This window comes from Syngnathus scovelli, chromosome 5 (genome assembly GCF_024217435.2).
Source record: "Syngnathus scovelli strain Florida chromosome 5, RoL_Ssco_1.2, whole genome shotgun sequence".
In the NCBI taxonomy this organism is placed as follows: domain Eukaryota; kingdom Metazoa; phylum Chordata; class Actinopteri; order Syngnathiformes; family Syngnathidae; genus Syngnathus; species Syngnathus scovelli.
The window spans coordinates 15,682,199-15,703,299 of NC_090851.1; the positions used below are offsets into that span (position 1 = coordinate 15,682,199).

Here is a 21,101-nt window from a genome sequence, read left to right on the forward strand (position 1 = left end):
GACAGTACACAGAAAGCCGTAAAAATCCATAAATACGCCGCGCCGCCATTTAAGCCTCAGGGTTCAAAGTAACCTTCTGAATAAAATGCATTAAAAGTTCACATTCATTGCAACTTGTTTTTGGTGAGCAAAATGTTAGAATAATTTAATTTAAATGCTGATTGATTGGGTTTTAATACAATGCAGATGGTCCAAACAGCGCCACTGCTTTGTGTCATCTGAGTCACATAGCAGAGTAAGAGAAAGGGTTTAGAGCCCTTTGACGCAGGTCACCTACCGTGCATTCCGACTAAAGCTGATAATAGTCACAAGCAACACAGCCAGAATAAGCAGCAGCCATAGTAGTGTTTCAAAATAGTATTTTTGTTGTTGTTTTTTTCTTCAAGATACCGCACAACAGTGGTCCACAGCCTTTTTATGAGTGTATCCATCCATCCATCCATCTTCTTCCGCTTATCCGGGGTCGGGTCGCGGGGGCAGCAGCTTTAGGAGGGACTCCCAGACTTCCCTCTCCCCAGCCACTTCATCCAGCTCATCCCGGGGGATCCCAAGGCGTTCCCAGGCCAGCTGAGAGACATAGTCTCTCCAGCGCGTCCTGGGTCGTCCCCGGGGTCTCCTACCGGTGGGACATGCCCGGAACACCTCCCCAGGGAGGCGTCCAGGAGGCATCCTGATAAGATGCCCGAGCCACCTCATCTGGCTCCTCTCAACGTGGAGGAGTAGCGACTCTACTCCGAGTCTCTCCCGGATGACCGAGCTTCTCACCCTATCTCTAAGGGAGAGCCCGGACATCCTGCGGAGAAAACTCATTTCGGCCGCTTGTATCCGAGATCCCGTTCTTTCGGTCACGACCCATAGCTCGTGACCATAGGTGAGGGTAGGAGCGTAAATCGACCGGTAAATTGAGAGCTTTGCCTTTTGGCTCAGCTCTCTCTTCACCACAACGGACCGGTACAGGGTCCGCATTACTGCCGACGCTGCACCGATCCGCCTGTCGATCTCACGCTCCATCCTCCCCTCACTTGTGAACAAGACTCCAAGATACTTGAACTCCTCCACTTGAGGCAGGATCTCATCCCCGATCCGGAGAGGGCATTCCACCCTTTTCCGATCGAGGACCATGGACTCGGATTTGGAGGTGCTGACCCTCATCCCGACCGCTTCACACTCGGCTGCGAACTGTTCCAGCGAGAGCTGGAGATCATGGCCTGAAGAAGCCAACAGCACCATGTCATCTGCAAAAAGCAGAGACGTGATGCTGAGGTCCCCAAACCGAACCCCCTCAACGCCTCGGCTGCGCCTAGAAATTCTGTCCATAAAAATTATGAACAGAATCGGTGACAAAGGGCAGCCTTGGCGGAGTCCAACCCTCACTGGGAACGAATCCGACTTACTGCCGGAAATGCGGACCAGACTCTGGCATCGGTGATACAGGGACCGAACCGCCCTTATCAGTTGGCTCGGCACCCCGTACTCCCGAAGCACCCTCCACAGAACCTCCCGAGGGACACATTCGAACGCCTTCTCCAAGTCCACAAAACACATGTGGACTGGTTGGGCGAACTCCCATGCACCCTCGAGGATCCTGCCAAGGGTGTAGAGCTGGTCCACTGTTCCACGGCCAGGACGAAAGCCACACTGCTCCTCCTGAATCCGAGGTTCGACCTCCCGACGGACCCTCCTCTCCAGCACCCCTGAATAGACCTTACCAGGGAGGCTGAGGAGTGTGATTCCCCTGTAATTGGAACACACCCTCCGGTCCCCCTTCTTAAAGAGGGGAACCACTACTCCAGTCTGCCAATCCAGAGGCACTGTCCCCGATGTCCACGCAACGTTGTAGAGGCGTGTCAGCCATGACAGCCCCACAACATCCAGAGCATTTAAGAACTGTGGGCGGATCTCATCCACCCCCGGGGCCTTGCCACCGAGGAGTTTTTTAACTACCTCAGTGACTTCGACCCCAGAGATTGGAGAATCCGCCTCAGAGTCTCCAGGCCCTGCTTCCTCAATGGAAGGCGCGTAGGTGGAATTGAGGAGTATTCTACCCACCGACTCACGACTTCCCGAGTCGAGGTCAGCAGCACGCCATCCTCACTGTAAACAGTGTTGACGTTGCACTGCTTCCCCCTCCTGAGACGCCGGATGGTGGACCAGAATTTCCTCAAAGCCGTCCGAAAGTCATTCTCCATGGCCTCACCAAACTCCTCCCACGCCCGGGTTTTTGCCTCAGCAACCACCGAAGCCGCGTTCCGCTTGGCCATCCGGTACCTGTCAGCTGCCTCCGGAGTCCCGCAGGCCAAAACGGCCCGATAGGACTCCTTCTTCAGCTTGACAGCATCCCTTACCGCCGGTGTCCACCAGCGGGGATTGTCGCCACGACAGGCACCAACGACCTTACGGCCACAGCTCCGGTCGGCTGCCTCAACAATGGAGGCGCGGAACATGGTCCACTCAGACTCAATGTCCCCCGCCTCCCCCGGGACGTGGGAAAAGCTCTGCCGGAGGTGGGAGTTGAAGCTCTTCCAGACGTTCCCAGCAGACCCTCACAGAGCGTTTGGGTCTGCCAGGTCGGACCGGCATCTTCCCCCACCATCGGGGCCAACCCACCACCAGGTGGTGATCAGTTGACCCCTCTCTTCACCCGAGTGTCCAAAACATGCGGCCGCAAATCCGATGACACGACTACAAAGTCGAACTGCGGCCTAGGGTGTCCTGGTGCCAAGTGCACACATGGACACCCTTATGTTTGAACATGGTGTTCATTATTGAAAATCCGTGTCGAGCACAGAAGTCCAACAATAGAACACCGCTCGGGTTCAGATCGGGGGGGCCGTTCCTCCCAATCACGCCCTTCCAGGTCTCACTGTCATTGCCCACGTGAGCATTGAAGTCACCCAGTAGAACGATGGAGTCCCCAGAAGGAGCGCTCTCCAGCACTTCCTCCAGGGACCCCAAGAAGGGTGGGTACTCTGAGCTGCCGTTTGGTGCATAGACACAAACAACAGTCAGGACCCGTCCCCCCCACCCGAAGGCGGAGGGAGGCTACCCTCTCGTTCACCGGGGTGAACCCCAATGTGCAGGCGCCCAGCCGGGGGGCAATAAGTATACCCACACCTGCTCGACGCCTCTCACCGTGGGCAACTCCAGAGTGGAAGAGAGTCCAGCCCCTCTCGAGAGGGCTTGTACTGGAACCCAAACTGTGCATGGAGGCTAGTCCGACTATATCTAGTCGGAATCTTTCTGCCTCGCACACCAGCTCGGGCTCCTTTCCAGCCAGAGAGGTGACATTCCATGTCCCAAGAGCCAGCTTCTGCAGCCGGGGATCAGACCGCCAAGGTCCCTGCCTTTGGCTGCCGCCCAGCTCACATTGCACCCGACCCCTTCGGCCCCTCCCACAGGTGGTGAGCCCATGGGAAGGGGGACCCACGTTTCCATTTCGGGCTATGCCCGGCCGGGCCCCATGGGCGAAGGCCCGGCCACCAGACGCTCGCCTTCGAGCCCCGCCTCCAGGCCTGGCTCCAGAGGGAGGCCCCGGTGACCCGCGTCCGGGCGAGGGAAAACAAAGTCCATTTGTGTTTTTCATCATAAGGGGCTTGGGTGAGCCGTGCTTTGTCTGACCCCTCACCTAGGACCCGTTTGCTATGGGTGACCCTACCAGGGACATGAAGCCCCCGACAACATGGCTCCTAGGATCATAGGGGCACGCAAACCCCTCCACCACGATAAGGTGACGACTCACGGAGGGTGAGTGTATAAAAGTGATCAATTCATCACAAAAATCACGAAAAAAAAATCTTATATAAGCCGCACCTGACTATAGGCCGCAGGGTTCAAAATTTTGGTAAAAAGTCGCGGCTTATAGTCCACAAATTACGGTATATTCAGTTGCACGTTGTGGGCCTAGATTGATGGGTGATGAGTCTTTGGGGTGGGACAAGTTCGCCATGGGAGTGGGTGCTGGTTATGGGCGAGTCGGTGTGTGTGGGGGCTGTTGTCTTCCAATCCCGTCTTTTGGCATTGGCGATCATCTTTGGCCGAGTCCATGGCTGGCTCCCTCTTGCACCTGCCGGTTTTATCTCCACGTGACCTTCCTGTGAACATTCTTCTCCAATCTTGGACATACAATGTCGTACCTCATTCTTTCAATTTTGTCATTTTGTACGAAATTATGTTAGCTTTTGGCTGTGACATCATTAATCTATTGCTGTTCCCTGACTATGTAAAGTTTGTTCTTTTGATACTTCATGTATTTGCTTACGTCATTATATTCTTAGTTTAATCATCCTTCCAACCGTATCTTTTCTTTGTTAGGCAATATATTTCCCTCTGTGCAGAGCGTTCAGTAGTAATCAAAAACTGGTGTCTAGAATTAGTCAAAACATAAGATACAATCAAGTACTGAACGGTCAAGACGACTCTGGCCGTGTCCATGATTTAGAGAAAAACATCAGGCATGCATTACACAGTTCCTTAAGAGTCATTAAGCTATTTAGGCAATATATCAAAAGACATTTGTTATTTCAAAGTGCTCAGAAATATATATCAGATGATGACGTCATGATGGCGCCGCGCATGGCCGCCACGGTGATTCGCTCTCTGTTTCTTTGTCTTATTTTGTGTGTTTTCTGTGTCTTCTGCTGTCCATCCCGGATCACTTTTACTAGAGAAGTACTGTTAAACATCGGTCAGTCGTCTTCTGGTATTTTCTCTCCTGTTCTCTCTGATTCAGACTGTTTGTCGGCGGTGCTATACAAGCTAGCGCGACGGCGGCGACGCGGAAAACGAGCCGGAGCCCTCGTAAAGCTGAGGCAGAGAGGGTTCCGTTCTGCCCTACCATCAATTTATCTGGCGAATGTCCGCTCCCTGGCGAACAAGATGGACGAACTGCTGCTCCTCACTTCAAGGAAGACGGACTTCAGCAGATCCGCCGCGCTGTGTTTTGTTGAAATGTGGCTTAGCGAACGAACCCCCCACCACGCCATGGAGTTAGCTGGGTTTCAGCTAACGCGTGCAGATCGCAGCGCGGAGCTCTCCGGAAAATCAAAGGGAGGTGGTCTCTGTTTCTACATTAATGAACGTTGGTGTACTGATGTCATGGTGTTGAAAGAGTTTTGCAGCCCTCTCCTAGAAACACTTTTCATAAACTGCTGGCCGTTCTATTCACCACGGGAGTTCTCCTCGATCGTCATGGCGGCTGTTTACATTCCACCACACGCACGTGCGAGTGAAGCCACGCATATGCTGGCTGACCAGGTGACAGACATGGAGAAACTTCTACCAAATTCACTAATCATTGTTCTGGTTGATCTTAACATCGCAAACCTCGCACACGAACTCCCCAGATACAGACAGCACATAATGCGTCCCCCCAGAGGGGCACAGACATTGGACCACTGCTACCCCGTAATTAAGGATGCATACCACTCTGTGGCTCGTGCAGCTTTAGGACTCTCGGACCACTGTCTAGTTCATCTGATCCCGGCCTACAGACAGAAACTAAAAACTTCTAAGCCTGTGGTGAGGACTGTGAGGAAGTGGACAGTGGAGTCAAGGCAGGACCTCCAAGCCTGCTTTGACTGCACCGATTGGAGAGTTTTTGAAGCTGCAACTTCAGACCTGCATGAACTCACTGACACTGTCAGATGATGACGTCATGATGGCGCCGCGGAAGGCCGCCACGGTGAGTCGCTCTCTGTTTCTTTGTCCATCCCGGATCACTTTTACTGTCAGTTTTTGTGAGGATCTGTGTGTGCAGACTAAGACCTTCTGCACGTACAACAACGACAAACCTTGGTTTACACCGAACCTCAGGAGGCTGCGCAAAGTCAAGGAGGATGCCTACAGGAGCGGTGACCGGGACCTGTTCAAGCAGACCAGAAACACACTGAACCGAGAGGTCAGGAAAGCCAGGAGGTGTTACGGGGAGAGCCTGGAGAGACACCTCTCTGCCAATCCTGATCCCTCAACAGTGTGGAAAGGTCTGCAGAGCATCACGGGCTTCAAGAAACGAACCGTCCTGTGGAGAGCCCAAGGCTTGCTAACAGGTTCTACTGCAGGTTCGATCGGTCCTCCCACACAACGGGACCTCCTGCAGCACAATCTACATACTCACCTCCCCCCACAACTGCTCTGTCCACACCTCCAGCACCGTGGTCACCGACTCTCTCTCTTGCAGAGGCCGCGCCCGCACTCCAGATCCGCGAGGAGGAAGTGCGCCAGATGTTCCGGAGACAAAAGATCAGGAAGGCACCGGGCGTGTCACCTTCCTGCTTGAAAGTCTGCGCTGAGCAGCTGGCGCCCACCTTTGCACGCATCTTCAATCGTTCCCTGGAGCTGTGTGAGGTGCCCTCGTGCTTCAAGAGCTCCACCATCGTTCCAGTGGCCAAGAAGCCCGCCATCACAGGTCTGCATGACTATAGACCTGTTGCACTGACATCTGTGGTCATGAAATCTTTCGAGAGGTTAGTGCTGAACCACCTGAAGGATGTCACGGGCCCCCTGCTTGACCCCGTCCAGTTTGCCTACCGGGCAAACAGGTCGGTGGATGATGCGGTCAACATGGGACTGCACTACATCCTGCAACACCTTCACCCCAGGAACGTACGCCAGGATCCTGTTTGTGGACTTCAGCTCGGCGTTCAACACCATCGCTCCTGACATCCTCCAACAGAAGCTCATCCAGCTCGCGGTGCCTGCCTCCACCTGTCAGTGGATCACCATCTTCCTGACCAACAGGAGACAGCGTGTGAGGCTGGGGAGCATCACATCTGACACCCGGACCACCAATACTGGAGCCCCTCAGGGGTGCGTCCTCTCCCCACTGCTCTTCTCCCTCTACACCAATGATTTCTCCGCAGGTGACTCTCCTGTGCAGCTCCTGAAGTATGCAGACGACACCATTCTCATCGGACTGATACAGAACGGTGATGAGACTGCGTACAGACAGGAGGTGGAGCGGCTGGTCCACTGGTGCAGCCAAAACCACCTGGAGCTGAACCCGCTCAAGACCGTGGAGATGACAGTGGACTTCAGGCGAGGCCCTTCACCACTTCCACCCCTCACTATCCGCAGTAATACTATTCTCTCAACAGACACCTTCAAGTTCCTGGGAACCACAATCTCTCGGGACCTGAAATGGACCGGCCACATAGGCTCTGTCCGGAAGAAGGCCCAGCAGAGGCTGTACTTCCTGAGACAGCTCAAGAAGTTCAACCTGCCGCGGGAGCTGCTGAAGACCTTTTACACTGCCATCATCCAGTCTGTCCTCTGCACCTCCATCACTGTCTGGTTTGGATCGGCCTCCAAACAAGACAAGCACAGACTGCAACGGACAATAAGGACTGCAGAAAAGATAGTTGGAATCAACCTCCCATCTGTCCAAGACTTGTACCTGTCCAGGACCAGGAAACGTGCAAGTAACATCTCTACAGACCCTTCTCACCCAGGCTGCAGTCTGTTTGAACTACTCCCGTCCGGACGGCATTATAGAGCTCTGTACACTAAAACCAGCAGACACAGACACAGAGACAGCTTCTTCCCCCAGGCTGTTCCTCTGATGAACTCACACCACTCTTAGAGTCTCAGAGTCATTAATGTGCAATAACATCCTGCTCTCCACACCTTTTTTGTCTACACTGTTTGTACTATGTGTCCTCTCTGCATCCATTGCAGCCTGGTCATCCTAGAAGAGGGACCCTCCCATCTGTGGTCTCTTCTCAAGGTTTCTCATTTCCCCTAGCTGGAGTTTTGAGTTTTCCTTGCCCTCTTGGAAGTTTAAGATCAGGGGATATCTTCCAGTGTTGTTGTTAGTCACCTAAATGTTGAACAGAGGCTGTGATTTACCGAAGTCAAATTCCTTGTTTGGCATGCTCAAACATGGCAAATAAAAAAACTCTTGAATCTTGAATCTTGAATAAAGTTTATAAAAACCTTTCTCATTACCACTTATCAAAAATGTCTAGTTATGTCTTCTTTATTGATGTGGTGTGTAGGTATAATTATATGCTTAAAATGTTTCTTTTATTGATTTAATATGTGAATATACTTGTCTGCTTATGTACTTTATTCAATGAGGTTTGAGCACATCTGTTTTTGTAGCTAGGCAGGAATTTTTGTATTTTGACCCCATTCCTTCAGACTGTATCAAAATAAATGTCATGAAAAAGGTAAAAACACTATATGGAAGCGCAATGTGTTGTGCTGGGTTCTTTTACAAGTAAAGACTGCTGCTTTGAGTTCACAGGGAGCCATGCTCTTTATTCACTGTACATAGTCTGTTCTCTAGCGGTAAAAACGTGAACTACAATGCTATGGCTGTCACCACACAATGTAGGTTTCAAACTCGTGTTATAGTTTCAATGTCGGAGTTCAAACTAGGCTTGCTGTTTCCGGATGCCATTCGTGATGGGTGCTGTAAAAAATTCTTTGCTTAAACGATTGAAGTGCACATAAGAAAAAAAAAACCTTACAGAACCTGGAATTCCCAGGTAGTCTCCCATCCAAGTACTAACCAGAACCGACCCTGCTTTGCTTCCGAGATCGGACGAGATATGGCGCTCTCAGGGTAGTATGGCCGTAAGCCGTGAGAGGCCGCGGAATTTTGCATTTTATAGACACAATCGCCCCTGAAACTGCTAAGCAGCGGCGGTACTCGATGGCTGTTGTAAAAGTTTCCTTTCACAATTGACGTGGAAAAAAAAAAAAAAAGGCTTTCAGCACCTGGTATTCCCGAACGGTCTCCCTTCCCTTTTTTTTTCACAACCAGGTCCGAAACAGTCTTTCTTCCAACACTTTTGGTGTTTTATGGAAACATGGCTATCATGAAAAGTTATTGACAGTTTTTTATGCGGTAGCACGAATTTGCCGTTGCGACCTGTATTTTGCTGTATCAAAATAAATGCCTTTAAAAGGGTAAAAACACTACATGGAAGCGCAATGTGTTGTGTTGGGTTCTTTTACAAGTCAAGACTGCTGCTTTGAGTTCACAGGGAGCCATGCTCTTTATTCACTGTACACAGTCTGCCCTCTGGCGGTAAAAACGTGAACTACAATGCAGTGGATGTCACCACATAATATAGGTTTCAAACTCGTGTTATAGTTTCAATGTCGGAGTTCAAACTAGGCTTGCAGTTTCCAAGAAACTTGTAGAAGTTTTCTTTCACAATTGACGTGGAAAAAAAAAAAAAAAGGCTTTCAGCAACCTAGTTGTTAGGGTTTTCCAGGTTATCTTTATCGTAGGAATATGTTGGAATGTAACCTGTAATAATTACCCTCGCCTGTCCTGTCTTAACAAAAGTAGTAGAACAAAGTGCTAAGATCTTTTGTCCTGATTGACTAGCTGCAGAGGAAGCAATCAAAGTTGTTTTGTTTACACAACATCGTGAAAGACCCCCTGCTGTGCTTTGATCAGCAGGCCAGGGCCTTCGGCCCCATCCTGTTTGCTCTCACGCCCACTCTCAACCCCCACTCTGTTTCTCTCAATAAAAATGCTCCTGCAAGAGGCCTGGGTCAGAATTCATTCGATCATCGCTGTTCAGACAGCGACGAATGGACTCTCCACCTGCAGGTGCTTAAGAGGACTTACTTGTCTCCTGTTTGGTTCTTGCAAAATAAGTTGGAGTGTGCACAACTCTAACACTGGTATTCCCTGACGGTCTCTCTTCCCATTTTTACAACCAGGTCCGAAACAGGCTTTCTTCCACGACTTTTGGTGTTTCATGGAAACATAGCTATCATGAAAAGTTATTGACAGCTTTTTATGTGATTGCACAAATTTGCCGTTGCGACCTGCATTTTGCTGTATCAAAATAGATGTCATGAAAAAGGTAAAAACACTACATGGAAGCGCAATGTGTTGTGTTGGGTTATTTTACAAGTCGGACGAGATCGGGGGTTCTCAGGGTAGGATGGCCGTAAGCCGTGAGGTGACTCAAATTTTTACATTTTATAGACACAATCACCCCTGCAACCATGCCAAGCAGCGGCGGTACTTAATGGCTGTTGTAGAAGTTTCCTTTCACAATTGACGTGGGGGGGAAAAAAGGCTTTCAGCAACCTGGTATTCCCTGACGGTCTCCCTTCCCTTTTTTACAACCAGGTCCGAAACAGGCTTTCTTCCATGACTTTTGGTGTTTCATGGAAACATACGTAGCTATCATGAAAAGTTATTGACAGCTTTTTATGTGGTTGCACGAATTTGCCGTTGCGACCTGCATTTTGCTGTATCAAAATAAATGTCATGAAAAAGATAAAAACTCTACATGGAAGCGCAATGTGTTGTGTTGGGTTATTTTACAAGTAAAGTGGTGCTTTGAGTTCTCAGATAGCCAGGCTCTTTATTTACTACTAACGGTAATTAAAAAAAAAAAAAAAAAAAAAAAAAAAAAAAAACGTGAACTACAATGCTATGGTTGACACCACACAATATAGGTTTCAAACTCGGTGTATCTGCCACTAAGCTGAGCTCTTGCAGCTCTAGCGATAGTTCAAAGTTTTACATGGTGTGCATATTTTTATGTTAATTTTGTTTGTTTGTTGGTATTTGTACATAATTTGTAGTAGTGATGGGTCTGGCAACACCGATGCGTCGGCGCATGAGTCGAGCTCATAGAGCCAAGCCCCGTGTCAGTGCGCGTAACGCTTTAAAAAAAAAAAAAAAAAAAAAAAAAATCACGTGACCGGACGAGCAGCAGTATGGTCTGTCAAGGAAGCTCACCAAAGCTCTGTTAAAGGAAACGCATTGTCAACGGGATGGATCTGCTAAAACAATATCTGATCTTTTGCGGTTCATCCTCGAAGTTATCAAGAATTATGAAGTAGCCCCAAGTCAGATACTGGGACAATCAAAAGACCACTACACTGCACTCCAGTCTCACCTGTACCGTGTGAGTAGCGGGTGTTTTCAACGGCGGGAGAATTTGTGTCCAAAAGGCGCAACAGGCTCAATTTAAAAACATTAAAAATTTGTAAAAAAATAAAAAACAAATTTCAGTGCACAAGCATCTGTCACGAATCGGATGGAACATGGAGCAGGGCGACCAAGTGCAGCTTGGACCAGGGTTTATTGGCGGAACTCAAAATACAGACTCGGTAAACTGACATGACTTAACAAAACGACTTCCCAACCAAAACATACTTGAAACCGACAGGAACCAAAAGGACATGAAGACGACACGACAGCAACCGATGATCCGACAGGGAGTGAGGGGCAGACAGGACTTGTATACATGACAGGTTAACGAGAGGCAGGTGGTAATAATCACACTGATCATGGACACACAGGAGGGGAGGGGCGAGCACACAGACAGAAACCAAGACAACAGACACACAGTGGAGCAGCTGGGGACGAGACGTGACACAACACCCCCCACAAGGGACGGCTCTCGACGTCCCAAAAAAAAAAAAAACTAGGGGAACCGAACCGCACTCGGGCGGCGACTTGGGGGACAGACCCGCACTCTGGCGGCGACTTGGGGGACAGAACCGCGCTCGGGCGGCGACTTGGGGGACAGAACCGCGCTCGGGCGGCGACTTGGGGGACAGAACCGCGCTCGGGCTATCAGCGGCATACGAAAGTCAGCGCCACAATCGGCGGCATTTAAAAGTTCAGATCGCGATCAGCGTCAATCGGAAGGCGGAGCTGTGGCAGCAGCATGAGCCACCACGCGCCACAGCAGTGGGAGTGGGGCCAGGGACGATCGCGGGTCCGGCGCAGCTGGCTTGAAATCTGGCGACGCCCGCAGGTCCTGCAACGCTGGGATGGATCCCGGTGGTGGCCGCGAGTCTGATGGCGCCGGGAGGCACTCCGATAGCGGCCGCGGGTCCGGCGTCGCGGCAGCGAAGTCCAATGACGGTCGCAGAGGCGATGGTGCCGGGAGGAACTCCGATGGCGGCCGCGGGTCCGGCGTCGCGGCAGTGAAGTCCGATGACGGTCGCAGAGCCGATGGCGCCGGGGGGGAATTCCGATGGCGGCCGTGAGTCCGGCATCGTTGGAGCAAGATCCGATGGCAGCTGCAAGCCCATGGCGCTGGAACACGCTCGGACGACGATCGGGCGTCGCAGCGGGAGCTGGTGGTGGAGGGGGGTCCAAGCGCTGGTCGTTGTGATGGTCGGATCATTCTGTCACGAATGGGATGGAACATGGAGCAGGGCGACCAAGTGCAGCTTGGACCAGGGTTTATTGGCGGAACTCAAAATACAGACTCGGTAAACTGACATGACTTAACAAAACAAAATGACTTCCCAACCAAAACATACTTGAGACCGACAGGAACCAAAAGGACATGAAGACGACACGACAGCAACCAACACGACAGCAACCAATGATCCGACAGGGAGTGAGGGGCAGACAGGACTTATATACATGACAGGTTAACGAGAGGCAGGTGGGAATAATCACACTGATCATGGACACACAGGAGGGGAGGGGCGAGCACACAGACAGAAACCAAGACAACAGACACACAGTGGAGCAGCTGGGGACGAGACGTGACAGCATCCTCTTTCACAACACGTTCACTTAGACTTTCATGTTATGATACATGTTCACATTATTGATTGTAACTGTAACTAAAAATAAAATACAATGGAGCCTCGGTTTTCAACCACAATCCGTTCCAGAAGGCGGTTCGAGAAGTGAATCGTTCATTACAAATAATGGGAAAAAAATTAATCCGTTCCAAGCAAAAAAACAAAACCAAAAAAAACCCCGCCTGTTTTAAGCATTTTTTTCATTTGCGCATTTTTGTCCGATCGTGCAACTACAGCGCACCGCCGAACGTGCAACCGTAGCGCGTCGCTGATCGCGCAACTGTACCGCGCTGGTCGCATTATTGTGACAGAGCCGTCGCTGAAATTTAGAAAATATTTTTAAAGTCCTGATGTACTTTCCAAAATTTAAGTGGACCTCAGTGCGCAGGGAGCTTAATTTGTCCGATCGCGCAACAGCAGCGCACCGCCGAACGCGCAACCATAGCGCGCCGCCGACCACGCAACTGCACCGCGCTGGTCGCATTATTTTGACAGAGCGGTTGTTAGGGTTTTCCAGGTTATCTTTATCATAGGATTATGTTGGAATGCAACAGGTAATAAATACCTTACCTTGTCCTCCTTATCACAAGATCGTAAAACATCCCCTGAGATGTTTAGACTAGATGACAAGGGCTTTCTATTCAGCCCACTCATACCCCCACTCTGTTTCTCTTAATAAATATTCTCTTGCAGGAAGGAGAGTCCAGAGCGCTATTCGAACATCGCTGCACGCACAGCGACAAATGGACTCTCCACCTGCAGGTGTCCAAAAGAACTTGCCTGTCTCCCGTGTGGTTCTTGCAAAATAAGTTGGAGTGAGCAAATCTCTAACATTTTGGTGCCGAAACCCGGGATCCCTCATACCCGCTATCTGGCTGACGAAGGAGGACGTGCTGCATTGTCGACAAGCCAGCGTCCATTAAGAGGACCTGGAGGAGAAAGACCTGGGAAGGAAATTCTTCGCTGGGCCAGCATCTTAGGTCTGCCTTCGTCTGACAGAGGTGGATTGACGGGACCCGGCAGTGCAACGAACCAGGGGACAAGTAAGTTAAAGGCCTGAAGTTGTGTTGTGTTGTTAAACGCGTAACACGTAGAGGTGCACGGGAGCCAGCTTGGGTTCAAGTCCCAGTGGAATGAACAGGCTAAGAAAAGCAGAGCTTCTTTTTTGTTCATCGAAGAGGTGCGTAGACTCTTCTTTGTCTGTTCTTCCGAGCTGAGGGATCTGGCTTGGGTTAGAGTCCCAGTGGAAGGAACGTGCTAAGAAACACAGAGCTTCTTTTTTGTTAATCAAAGAAGGGCGTAGATTTTTCTTTGTATGTTTTTCCAAGCCAAAGAACAGCTTGGGTTCAAGTCCCAGTGGAAGAAACGGGCTAAGAAAAACAGAGCTTCTTTTTCTTAATTGAAGAAGGGCGTAGATTTTTTCTTTTATCCGTTTTTCCAAAGCTGTTTGGGAGGGTTTTACACCCATCCCTGGATAGGCCTAAAAAAGCGCTGGAGTTTGTGTGATTGAGTGTGTGACTGGTAGGATAAATTGACTAAAAAGCAGTTCTAGCGTTGATCCACGGCAATAAAACAGGCTAGTAATCTGTTGAAAGGTCAATCTAAACCTGCATTGAGGATCCTCAAAGAAAAAAAAATTGAAAAAAAATTGTAAAACCTTAAACTACTAAAATTAAGATGGGAAATAAGAACGGTAAATCTCTTGCTCTGCTCTTCTTTGAAACGAGAAGTTCATGGTGTTAGGTTACGGATTCTAGTTATTGATCTGACTCCAAATTGCGATCAACACTTAACACATAAATTGCTATGTCCTAATCCACACACTGGCGCACCTAACAATTTTGCGAGTTCGTTCTGTCAAAGAGAAGACCAGTAGATCAATCAAACCAAATTTACCAATGATTTATTCCTGACAAAGCGCACTAATACAGGCCTGGGTCCCGGGTCCCTCACACTAAAACTCGTGCGTTTTTGTGACCACCAAAAGACGACACATTCTTCCGGGTTGCCCAGTTTTAAAGAAACACAATATGAATATTAAAGCATGCAAAATATTGTGAGATGATTGGTCGATGGCCATCTCCTCCCCGGTCCAGGTGTCGCTGAGGTCAGACAGTTGGGTTTTTCCCTCGAAGGCCGGTCTCATAGGCGTGCTGTTGTTCTTGTTCCTAACCGACCTTGAGATGGTCTCCTCCGGTACTCCCTATCCGGGCCTATTCCACAACACTTTGAAGAAAACAAGTTCATGCAGTTTGTCTGCACATTCCTCGCCCCCCACCAATCCACACGTGCACTCTAATACTAGATATTAATATGATTATAAGTTTAACACAAACTTAAAAAATATGTTTGCAAACTCCCAAAAGCACATTTCCCTTTATTCCCTCTCATGACCTCATTTATGAGGTCATCACCCGTTACCCTAGCAAACAGCTACCAGCGCGCTGTCGATCCTTCCTTCCCCCCGCTGCTCATGTTGAGTCACCAGGGCATATTGGCCCATCGGTGGCAACGGGCCAACGGTTTTCTCGATCAACCGGACAGTGAGTGACCTAATACATGGAATACAACAACAATCGCATAAAATCATAATTGTAATAAAAATAGCTACAGCAACAAGCACAGACATGATGAGGCCTTTCCAGCTTCCGAACGTTTTCATCCAATCAGACCAAATATCGGTGTGTACGCCTGAATGATCTTTCATCTTTTTGTTCAGTGTCCTCAGTCCTTCCAACGCCCTGGTCAGTCGGCCTCCTGGTGCCGTGTTGTTTGGGATGAAAGTACAACATGCATCACCAAACATTCCACACACACCATGTTCCTTAGCTAATAGCATGTCCAACGCAATTCTATTTTGGAACGCCATTAACGACGGTGCAGCCAATTGTTCATGAACTGCGGCGAATGATTCAGCTGTATAATTACCCAGCCGTTGGACATTGTAATGAACGTAATTAATACGGTCTACATTTTTATTGGGGGTGATCCATAGGAAGATACTTTCGAATCCCGAGGACACTTGATTAACGAGTTTATACTTATCTGGCACACCCCGGGGCACTCCTATAGTGTCAATATATGTTGGATCGTCGTCGCTCAACCACGGGGGCAAAATGTCTCTTTTGGCTCGCTTCAGGAGCCCCGCCAGTGGGGACTCCAGGTTCCAATTGAGATTCTGTATTTCAATGGGGACAACCACCACAGGCATTATCAACGACACGAGGGCACAGATACCTGATGCATTCTTCGGCAAGCGATCCTATAATTTGTCATCTCCACACCACAACCAGATGTCACTGGTCTTCCTCTGCTCCTTCCATCATTGCTGGGTGAATTCTGGCATGTCCTGTTAAAGCTTGAAAGCAAGTGAATTTGGAAAAAAAACTTTGTATATCACAATTACAAATTGAAACCTACTCACCCATTTCTATTTTACCACTCCCCCCTTTTGACACATTCACCCAATGTGTCATTACGTATCAAAAGGAACCTGCAAAGCGTCCCCTCTCATCACCACACTCATTGTAGCCAGGCCCGCGGAACCTCTAGTTACCATCTGGGCCCCGGGACCATCACCCCAAGTCCTTGAAACTTGACTGTCCACCACACACACTCGGCAACACAAACAAAAATCATCACACTCCTGTCAGTGAGCTTATAGCCCGGCTGACAGTGGACATTTGTACACACAAAAACTGACATCAAGTATCAAAATTAAAACAGTCATAAAATGAATCCTGGCGCCCGCGGATCATGTCCTGAAAACCACGTCATCAACAAGTTCATCATAAAAACCAAAAGGGCAAGGGTTAACATATTCTTGTAAATCCAACACAAACTTTCCACGAATGCAATCGACAACCTGCAAGAATGAAAACAAGTTACGCAAGCAACGCGCAATCCGCTCCTTGGCTGGTGGCTGATGCTGCAAAAAAAAAAAAAAAAAAATCAAGTCACACAGAAAAACAAAGCAGAGCGTGCTATTGTCGCAAACACGTTCAAGCGTCAAACAATTGGTCACTGTCCACCTAGTCCGTCACCCCGTCGGGTGAGCTCAAAGTCGTCACACGTCAAATCGTCCAAAGTCTTGCTGTTCGATACTAGTTCTGTCTTGTCTGACCATATCACTGAAATGGGCCTTCTCCATCACATCGTTTTGTTGTCGATGGTGCCCCTGATTTGATCATTGAGCCATGGTTCCGGTCAGAACTCATCATTTACCAGTTCCAGACCCTCCAGTCTGTACCACCCCTTCAGGTGAGAGGAATTTTATCCTCAATTGCAAACACATCACCCCAACTTCAGACCTCTCTGGCCAATCATACTGCGCACACACAGTCATAGATGATCACATGCGCACACACCCATCCACACACTCGCAGACACACACATCCGTCTCTATCACTCAGCTCTCCTCCCACACTAAGCAAAGTTAGTATGTTAGTGTGCAGGCAAACATTGACTCCTAATAGTAACTCTTCACATTTGGACATACTTGTCAACATGACCTATTGTAAAATCTCCAATTCAATTTTCCATAAACTCGCCCATCAGATTCATCGCAAATTGTCATATATGTCTATCTGGGGGGGAGACGACTGTGGGACCCGCGTGTCAGGGGAGCCTCCATAACCTCAGATTGCTCCTACAAACTCGATCTCTATTAATTATCCTAATTAAATTCAATAAAGATGGGTCCGACTATTCCCTCTGGATTTTTACATCATCATTTGGCTCGCCCCCTTTTTCCTGTTGTCTAGCTCAAATATGTTTCTCAGTCTGCTTCTCTTTATTGCCCCTCTTGGCGAGTCTAACTCGCCCCTTTTTCTCTTCCTAAAAATCCTGCCTGTCACACCATCCAGCACCTCTCCCTAGAATGGGCAGTTTTTAATGTAATTTACGTCATTGCTGTCCAGATCTTCTATCCTCGATCTCCCTTGCTGTCAATCCCTGTTAAAATGCCAAAATGCCCCTGTTCCTCTTGACCGAATCCACTTTAGTCCAAATGTCCTATTCTAAAATGTATCTAACTCGACTTCTACTTCTTAAGCCTGACGAGCCAAAATATCAGATCTCGCTCTTGTTTCTTACCGTTTTAGCCTATGATGCTTTTCTCTGTAGCTCTACGCATTATTCAATTTTTATCAAATCTCCTCAGTTCTGTCAAACTCAGTGCACAATGAAGCTCCTGTCCACCTTGACCCGAGCTCCACCCAGTTTGGTAACGCCACAGCAAGGAGTGCGATTTGGCCGTCGGACACTTCCAACACCCCTGCGTCCCAGAGGCCACACAGAGTGTCTTCCATGCCTTGGTCCGCCTCTTTCGGCCAACGATATTGAGGCCGTTTGATAGGCTGCGTCTCATCCATTTGGAGATCAATAGGGGCCACCGAATGACAAAACCCGACATCAAATGGACCCTGGGACCACAGTGTGTCGGGCAAGGCCGCCAGCATTACTTCAGCGTCCTCATGATCAGTTAACTCCCTACCGTGTGTGCGGGACACCATCATCTCCTCCAGCAATCCTGTGTCTGCCATGGGTTGTTTAATTTGGTATGCATTCTGAGACTCAGACCAGTACAAATTAGGAATGTGAGTTTTCCGCCAATCAGTCTGTTGCAACAACTGCTTGACCATTGAGCCCAATTGTCTGGCCTCGTGTCCTGGGGCAAGAGGCAGCGAAATGTGTGGCACCCCTTTCTCTGTCATTTTGAACCACTGCATTTGTTCATATGTCAATTCAGTTGCCGCTGCGACTCCCTCTTTACCAATCAAAATGCACGATGAAGTTAAATCCCACATGTGCCCTTCAATTTCTTCAAACAAATCATAAAATAGAGTGCAATGCAAAGGATCAACAGGTGGGTGGTATGGCGCCAGTGAGCAGATCCAGGCTTCCACAGTAGGTAGGTCGAGAACACACCGCCACCAGCAGGGGTCTCTGGCTCCAGCCTGGCCCAGTAGATGGTTGCAGTTTCTGCTTCTGCCGGTAGGGGCGCCATCAGCCACTGACCATGTTGTTGTAGCTGCTGTGAGCACTGGATGCTGATGCCATCTGGAAATTGAATAATCACTCCCTCTGGCCCACACAGAATTCTGGCTTGAACGGCTGACAGCAAGTCCCTTCCCATCAAATTGATCGGAGTGTCTGTGGAATGGATGTATTTGTACCACAGTCTACACCCTGTCCGGGTGATCACAGTTTCAAGTGGTTTGGTAAAAGGCAGAGTACGTGGTTGTCCCGAGAAGCCGACTAAAGTTGTTGTTTTCTTTGACAGTGAGGATACAGGAAGGGCAGTGTTTATTGATGAATAAGTTGCTCCTGTGTCCACCAGCATCTTCACAGGTTTTTCTTTCCACTGTCACATGAAGCATTGGCTCCGCCGGGCCACTGCTTTCCTGGCTCCCTGGGCAGCCCTATTCAAATTGTCCACACCAGAGATCATCATGTTGGTAGTACTAACCTCCGTGCGTTTGTGGGCGGGTGGCTCCGCGCGGTCGATACTGTGGGCATTCTTTTGCCCAGTGGTCGGTTTCGCCGCAGATGAAACATGCGTTGGGCGAATGGGGTTTGTATGCTGCCCTCCCCGGGTAAGCAGGTGCACTCCCTCTGTATCCGCCCCGGAACTGGCCCCTTCCGCGCCCCACCACCTGAAGAGCCTGTGACATTTGCATTTCCTTTTTCTGTGATTTAGACTGTTTAGCTTCACCATGCATTTTTGCCAACTGTAATTTCAACAACTGTTTAGATAATGCGTCTGTCTCGTTTTCAACTTTAGCTTGTGACTCAGTGAACATTCTGCAGTGATGCAAAAGATGACGTTTAAATCGTTCTTCGGCACAAACCAGAATGTCAGGATCTGACATTAGCTGCTTCTTCACATCTGGCGGAAGTCCATCCAGCAGCGCCGTTCGGAAGAGCACCTCTGCCTCGTGCGTGAGAGCCGGATGTCGACCTGTGGTTTCAATCCAACTCTCCACACATGTTACATAATGTTGTGCAGGTGACATTTTCACATCATAAGGAAACATAGTGGGGGCCAGATCGGTGGGTTGTGGGAAAGTCAATTTAATGTTTTCAAACAGGGGCGCTGCTACTTGTGGCAAGGGCACCTCCCTCCCCAGTCTCGCTGTGCCTGCTGCTTCCTCAGTTGCCTGCAGTTGCACCAGGGAGCATGCTCCTGCCAACATCTGGCGCATGTCACCGAGTGTACAGCTCTGCCCACTCATCAGAGCCAAAAATTTGTTCAGCCACACCTTGCCTCCTCTGTGAAGTGGGGGCATATTTTCCATTATCGTGGTCACATCACGGAGCACCATGGGCTCGTAGTGCTGACCGCCCGATGTGGTCACCAGCGGACACATCAATTCATTTTTCTGCACCTCGGCCTGTGTCATCTGTCCCTGACCACTCCGCAAATTATATTTTCTCCGTGTCTCTCTCTCTCTCTCTCTCTCTCTCTCTCTCTCTCTCTCTCTCTCTGTTGCCCATTTTAACATCTGCGCTTCCTGTCTACGCTGCTCATCGGCTTGATCAATTTTCTTTTTTAGCTCCTCATTCTCGGCAGTAAGTCTATGCCAGCTTTCTCCTTTTGTCACATTGGACGGTTGAGGGCTCGGACCGGGGGTGGAGGTGTCCACGCGGGATGTGTCCACGCGGGATGTGTCCCCCTCCCGGGCCCGTCGCCTCTCTTTATTTACTGCTTGTTCAATCAACTGTACAATACTCTGATCCGCCCTTTCGCCTTCGCCCTCGACATCCACTACCATCCTACCACCCAACGTCACCACCGGATCCATTACTCCGGGGTCGCCGTACGGCGGCGGTCCAACATAGCTCACACCGAGTTTCGGGGCACTCGGGTGTGTCACATCATGCAAAGATGGATAAATGCCCTTGTATTCATTTCTTTCCTTGTCTATTTTCACCGCTTTCTCTACCCTTCTTTCTCATGCTCTTGTTAGCCTGCCATTGTCCAAATCAAAAATGTTTTTTTTCTTTTAACTGTCTTTCTTTTGAACCTCTAAATCGCTCGTGTTGCTAACCTAACCTAACCTTAAAGAAAGGACAAACAGATTACTCCCAATAGCTCCTCATTATTTACGAGTTAGCCCCCCTTTCTTGAACATTCTCTGATCCATGCCGTCTTCCTCCTCACACTGTGTGGATGCAGCACACAGGGTGTGCACATAAACGCACACACCGAGCGCGCACACAACCGCACGTACACACACACACACACACACACACACACACACACGCATACGCACGCACGCACGCACGCACGCACGCACAATCCATCTCTCATGTAGCTTCTTTGCCACTTTCTATCGGTCAATACCACTCACAATTTGCGCTTCCACATCAGCATATACATTCCTTCAATCTCACTGCTTCAAACATTCACTGAGAAACTCACACTGTCCCTGCCTCGCCCGGGCTATAGCACCCCCCGTGCGAGAGGGTCGCGGCATCAATGTTGACTGGTTACAGGCTGGCCATTTCCTGCAACAATCATGATGCCGGCCCACCGCCCGCGCGAGCATAGCACAGGCCCACGCGTACAG

The 21,101-nt window shown here is 49.4% G+C and overlaps 1 long non-coding RNA gene and 1 pseudogene across 1 annotated transcript in view; both read right to left on the minus strand.

Annotated features, from left to right (window-relative positions):
- Nucleotides 1–21,101, minus strand: part of LOC137840286 (uncharacterized) — a 245,330-nt gene that overhangs the window by 111,319 nt on the left and 112,910 nt on the right. The gene's annotated exons all lie outside the window — the stretch shown is intronic.
- LOC125969668 (5S ribosomal RNA) lies at nt 8,462–8,580 on the minus strand (annotated as a pseudogene).